Here is a 6,874-nt window from a genome sequence, read left to right as displayed (position 1 = left end):
TTTCAGTTTCAGTGCTTGTGATTGGTCTGTTCATATTTTCTATTTCTTCCTGATTCAGTCTTTCTGTGGTATATGTTGCGCATATTTTCTCAGTTTTTAGTTGTCATTTGACTTTGTTAATGGTGTTTGAGCATGCAAAAACATTGAATGTTCAAATTTATCAATATTCTCTTTTATTGCCTCTATTTTGAGTCAGAGTTAGAGAGCCATTTCCTAGAGTGAGGTCAAAGAATAATTCACCCCTATTTTCTTTCAGTACTTGCATGGTTGCATTTTTTTATGTTTAGGTCTCTGATCCCTTTGGCGTTTAGTCTTGTGTATGGTGTGAAGTATGGCTCTAATTAAATGGTTCTCAACCAGGGGCGATTTTGTCCCCTCAGGGGATGTGTAGCAGTGTCAGGAGACATTTTGTGTTGTCAAAACTAGGGGGAAGAATGCTCCTGACATCTAGTGGGTAGAGGCCAAGGATGCTGCTAAACATCCTACAGTGCACAGGACAGCCTCCCACAGCAAAGAATGATCCGACTCAAAATGTCAGTAGTTTCGAGGTTGAGAAACTCTGATAAAATGTTTTTCTTCAACAAGTGGCTACCCAATTGTTCCAGCATCATTAAAAAAAAAAAAAAAGCCACAACAGTGAGAGGCCCGCGTACCGCAAAAAACAAACAAAAAATACAAAACAAAAAAACGCCCCTCCATCTTTTTGACTCAGTGTTTAGAGATACCACAGTTACCAGATGTCTTCATATATACTTGGGTCCATTTCTGGACTTTGTGTTCTATCCTGCTGGTATATTTGTGCCAGTACCACATGGTTGTAATGATAAAGGCTTTAAAAATGTTTTAATATCTGTTAGGGCTAATCCCCCCCTTATGGGTTCCTTTTTTCAGTGTTTTCCTGGCTATTTTTTAAAAATTTAATGGACTGTTTTTTTCATTGAACGAGTCTTAAAATACTGTAGAGGTTTACAGTTTTCAAAAGTTTCATACACATGATTTCATATAATCCCATAATAACCTTTTTTTCCCACCCACCTCTATATTACCCCTCCCCCCTCCCCTTTCCCCATGGTAACCACTAGTTCGATCTCTCTGTCTCGGAGTCTGCTTCTTTTTTTGTTTTATTCACTAGTTTGTTGTATTAATATTTTTTACATTCCACATATAAGTGATATCATGCAGTATTTGTCCTTCTCTGTCTCCCTTATTTCACTTAGCCTTCCAAGTCCATCCACGTTGCTGCAAATAGCAAAATTTCATTTTTTTATGGCTAGTAGTGTTCCATTATACATATATATGTACACCACATCTTCTTTATCCATTCTTCTGTTGATGACACTTAGGTTGCTTCCATATCTTGGCAGTTGTAAATAATGCTGCTATGAATACTGGGGTGTGTGTATCTTTCTGAATTAGTGTTTATGGATTTTTTGGATATATACACAGGACTGGAATTGCTGGGTCATATGGTAGTTCTACTTTTAGTTTTTAGAGAAATCTCCATACTGTTTTTCCACAGAGGCTGCACCAGTTTACATTCCCACCAACAGTGTATGAGGGTTCCCTTTTCTCCACACCCTCTCCTGCATTTATTATTTGTAGACATTTTCATGATAGCATTCTTATCGGTGTGAGGTGATACCTCATTGTAGTTTTGACTTCCATTTCTCTAATAATTAGTGATGTTGAGCATCTTTTCATGTGCCTGTTGGCCATCTGCATTTCCTCTTGGAAAAATGTCTATTCAGGTTTTCCACCCATTTGGTAATCAGGTTGTTTGCTTTTTTGATGTTGAGTTGTATGAGCTGTTTATAGTTGTTAGATATTAACCCCTTATTGGTCATATCATTTGTAAGTAATCATTTCCCATTCAGTAGGTTATCTTTTCATTTTGTTGATGGTTTCCTTTGCTGTGCAAAAGCTTTTAAGTTTAATTAGGTCCCATTTGTTTATTTTTGCTTTTGTTTCCTTTGCTTTAGGAGATGGATCAAAAAATATATTGCTGTGATTTATGTCAGAGACTGTTCTGCCTGTGTTTTCCTCTAGGAGTTTTATAGTATGTGGTCTTACATTTAGATCTTGAATCCATTTTGAGTTTATTTTTGTATATGGTGTTAGAGAATGTTCTAATTTCATTCTTTTTTTTTTTTTTTTTGCGGTACGTGGGCCTCTCACTGTTGTGGCCTCTCCCGTTGCGGAGCACAGGCTCCGCACGCGCAGGCTCAGTGGCCATGGCTCACGGGCCTAGCTGCTCCACGGCATGTGGGATCTTCCCGGACTGGGGTACGAATCCGTGTCCCCTGCATCGGCAGGCGGACTCTCAACCACTGCGCCACCAGGGAAGCCCCCTAATTTCATTCTTTTACATGTAGCTCTCCAGGTTTCTCAGCACCACTTACTGAAGAGACTGTCTTTTCTCCATTGTCTCTTTTTGCCTCCGTTGTCATAGATTAACTGATCATAAGTGTGTGGGTTTATTTCTGGGCTCTCTATTCTGTTTCTTTGATCTATGTGTCTGTTTTTGTGCCAGTACCATATTGTTTTGATGACTGCAGCCTTGTAGTATAGTCTGAAGTCTGGGAGCATGGTTCCTCCAGCTCTGTTCTTCTTTCTCAAGATTGTTTTGACTATCCAGGGTCTTTTGTGTTTCCATACAAATTTTAAAATTATTTTTTCTAGTTTTTTGAAAAATGACACTGGTATTTTGATAGGGATTGCAGTGAATCTGTAGATTGCCTTGAGTAGTATGGTCCTTTTAACAATATCACTTCTTCCAATCTAAACATGTTACATCTTTCCGTCTCTTTGCGTTGTCTTCAATTTCTTTCATCAGTGTCTTACAGTTTTCCAAGTACAGGTCTTTTACCTCCTCAGGTAGGTTCACTCCTAGTTACTTTATTCTTTTTGATGCAGTGGTAAGTGGGATTGTTTCCTTTATTTCTCTTTCTGATAGTTCGTTATTAGTGTATAGAAATGCAACAGATTTCTGTACTTTAATTTTGTACCGAATTCATCGATGAGCTCCAGTACTTCTCTGGTGGCATCTTTAGGATTTTCTATGTATAGTATCATGTCATCTGCAAACAGTGACAGTTTTACTTCTTCCTTTCTAATTTGAATTCCTTCTTCTTGTCTGATTGCTATGGCTAGTATTTCCAAAACTATGTTGAATAAAAGTGGCAAGAGTGAACATCCTTGTCTTGTTCGTTATCTTAGAGGAAATGCTTTCAGCTTTTCACCACTGAGTATGATGTCAGCTGTGGGTTTGTCATGTATGGCCTTTATTATGTTGAGTTATATTCCCTCTATGCCCACTTTCTGGAGAGGTTTTTTTTTTTTTTTATCATAAATGGATGCTGAACTTTATCAGAAGATTTTTCTGCATCTATTGGGATGATCATATGGTTTTTATTCTTCAATTTGTTAATGTAGTGTGTTACAATGATTGATTTGCAGATATTGAAAAATCCTTGCATCCCTCGGATAAATCCCACTTGATCATGGTGTATGATCCTTTTAATGTAGTGCTGGATTTGGTTTGGTAACATTTTATTGAGGATTTTTGCATCTATGTTCATCAGTAATATTGGCCTGTAATTTTCTTTTTTTGTGATAGCTTTGTCTGGTTTTGGTATCAGGGTGATGCTGGCCTCATAGAATGAGTTGGGAAGTGCTCCTTCCCTTGCAGTTTTTTGGAATAGTTTGAGAAGCATGGGTCTTAACTCTTCTCTAAATGTTTGGTAGAGTTCACGTGGGAAGCCATCTGGTCCTGGACTTTTGTTTTTTGGGACTTTTTAAGTTACTGATTCAATTTCATTACTGGTAATTGGTCTGTTCATATTTTCTATTCCTTCCTGGTTCAGTCTTGGGATAGTGTACCTTTCTAAGAGTTTGTCCATTTCTTCTAGGTTGTCCACTTTATTGGCATATAGTTGTTCATAGCAGTCTCTTATGATCCTTTGCATTTCTATGGTGTTGATTGTAACTTCTCCTTTTTCATTTTGGTTTTATTGATATGGGCCTTCTCCCATTTTTTCTTGATGAGTCTGGCTAAAGGATTGTCAATTTTGTTTGTCTTTTCAGAGAGCCAGCTTTTACTTTCATTGATCTTTTCTATTATTTTTTAGTCTCTGTTTCATTTATTTCTGCTCTGATGTTTATTTCTTTCTTTCCTGCTACTAACTTTGGGTTTTGTTTGTTCCTCTTTCTCTAGTTGCTTTAAGTGTAAGGTTAGCTTGTTTATTTGAGATTTTACTTGTTTCCTGAGGTAAGATTGTATTGCTATAAACTTCCCTCTTAGGACTGCTTTTGCTGCGTCCCTTAGGTTTTGGATCGTTGTGTTTTCATTGTCATTTGCCTCTACGTATTTATTTCCTCTTTGATTTCTTCAGTTAGCATATTGTTTAGCCTCCATGTGTTTTGTGTTTTTTGCAGTTTTTTTCTTGTAGTTGATACCTAGTCTCATAGCGTTTTGGTCAGAAAAGATGCTTTGTAAGATTTCAGTTTTCTTAAATTTACTAAGGCTTGTTTTGTGGCCTAGCATGTGATCTGTCCTGGAGCATGTTCTGTGTGCGCTTGAAAATAGTGTATTCTGCTGCTTTTGGATGGAATGCTCTATATATCAATTAAGTTTGTCTGGTCTGACATGTCATTTAAGGCCAGTTTCCTTACTGATTTTCTGTCTGGCTGATCTGTCCATTGATGTGAGTGGGGTGTTAGTGTCCTCTACTGTCACTGTGTTACTGTCGATTTCTCCTTTTATGTTTGTAAATATTTGCTTTATATATTTAGGTGCTCCTATGTTGGGTGCATACATATTTACAATTGTTAGATCTTCTTGGATTGATCCCTTGATCATTATGTAGTGTCCTTTTTTGTAATGGCCTTTATTTTAAAGTCTGTTTTGTGTGATATACTTATTGCTATGCTGACTTTCTTTTGATTTCCACTTGCATGGAATACCTTTTTACATTCTCTCACTTTTAGTCTGTGTGTGTCTCTAGATCTGAAGTGAGTCTCTTGTTGCAGCATATATACGGGTCTTGATTTTGTATCCATTCAGCCACTCTGTGTCTTTTGGTTGGATAATTTAGTCCATTTATATTTAAGGTAATTATTGATATATATGTCCTTATTGCCATTTTGTTGCTTTGGATTTGTTTTTATAGGACCTTTTTACATTCTCTCACTTTTAGTCTGTGTGTGTCTCTAGATCTGAAGTGAGTCTCTTGTTGCAGCATATATACGGGTCTTGATTTTGTATCCATTCAGCCACTCTGTGTCTTTTGGTTGGATAATTTAGTCCATTTATATTTAAGGTAATTATTGATATATATGTCCTTATTGCCATTTTGTTGCTTTGGATTTGTTTTTATAGGTCTTCTTTTCTTCTTCTTTTGCTCTCTTCTCTTGTGATTTGATGACTGTCTTTAGCATTATGTTTGGATTCCTTTTTCTTTTTTTGTGTGTATATCTATTACAGATTTTTGGTTTGCAGATACCATGAGGTTTTTGTATAGCAGTCTATATGTGTGTGTGTGTATGATTGTTTTAAGTTGCTTATCTCTTAATTTCAAATAAATTTTAAAGACCCTGCATTTGTATTCTCCTCCCCTCATGATTACTTTTTTTTTCTTCTTTTGGCCACAAGGCTTGTGGAATCTTAGCTCCCCAACCAGGGATCGAACCCGTGCCCCCTGCATTGGAAGTGCAGAGTCCTAACCGCTAGACCACCAGGGAATTCCCACGATTACTATTTTTGATATCATATTTTATATGTAATTATTTTGTGTATCCCTTAACTGCTTATTGTGGATATAGATGATTCTATTACTTTTGTCTCTTAACCTCCCTACTAGCTTTGTGTGTGGATGATTTCCTACCTTTACTGTATGTTTGCCTTTACTGGCGAGCTGTTTCATTTTGTAATTTTCTTGTTTCTAATTGTGGCCTTTTCTTTTTTCGCCTAGAGAAGTTCCTTTAACATTCGTTGTAAAGCTGGTTTGGTGGTGCTGAACTCTTTTTTTAGCTTGTCTGTAAAGCATTTGATCTCCATCAAATCTGAAGGAGAGCCTTGCTGGGTAGAGTATTCTTGGTTGTAGGTTTTTCTGTTTCATCACTTTGAATATATTGTGCCATTCCCTCCTGGCCTGCAGAGTTTCTGCTGAAAAATCAACTGATAGCCTTTTGAGAGTTCCCTTGTATGTGACTTGTTTTTCCCTTGCTGCTTTTAATATTCTCTCTTTATCTTTAATTTTTGTCATTTTAATTACAGTGTGTCTTGGTGTGTTCCTCTTTGGGTTCTACTGTATGGGACTCTGCGCTTCCTAGACTTAGGTGACTGTTTCCTTTCCCAGGTTAGGGAATTTTTCAGCTACTAGGTTTTCAAATATTTTCTCAGGCTCTTCTCTCTCTTCTCCTGCTGGAACTTAATGTGAATTTTAGTATGCTTGATGTTGTCCCAGAGGTCTCTAAAACTGTGCTCATTTCTTTTTATTCTTTTTTCTTTTTTTCTGTTCAGTGGCAGTGATTTCCACTACTCTGTCTTCCAGCTCACTGATCTGTTCCTCAATATCATTTAGTCTACTATTGATTCCTTCTAGTGTATTTTTCATTTCAGTTATTCTTCATCTCTGTTTTGTTGTTCTTTATATTTTCTAACTCTTTGTTGAAAACTTCTAACTTGTTTTATGCATCCATTCTTATCCCGAGTTCTTTAATCATCTTTACAATCATTACTCTGAATTCTTTCTCAGGTAGAATGCCTTTCTCAGGTAGAATGCCTATCTCTACTTCCCTTAGTTCCTTCTGGGGTTTTTTCTTGTTCCTTCATCTGGAACATGTTCCTCTGCCACCTCATTTTGTTTAAGTTGCT

At 36.9% G+C, this 6,874-nt stretch overlaps 1 non-coding gene across 1 annotated transcript; it reads right to left on the bottom strand.

The window, feature by feature from the left end:
* Positions 1-5,666: 5,666 nt before the first annotated feature.
* Positions 5,667-5,739, bottom strand: TRNAG-UCC (transfer RNA glycine (anticodon UCC)). Its single transcript has one exon. It is a non-coding gene; the product is annotated as a tRNA-Gly (tRNA).
* Positions 5,740-6,874: the final 1,135 nt, after the last annotated feature.

Source organism: Lipotes vexillifer, unplaced genomic scaffold (assembly GCF_000442215.2).
Source record: "Lipotes vexillifer unplaced genomic scaffold, Lipotes_vexillifer_v1.1 scaffold586, whole genome shotgun sequence".
NCBI classification, from domain to species: domain Eukaryota; kingdom Metazoa; phylum Chordata; class Mammalia; order Artiodactyla; family Lipotidae; genus Lipotes; species Lipotes vexillifer.
The sequence above is the reverse complement of the archived record's forward strand: the minus strand, read 5'-3'. Positions and strand labels throughout refer to the sequence as shown.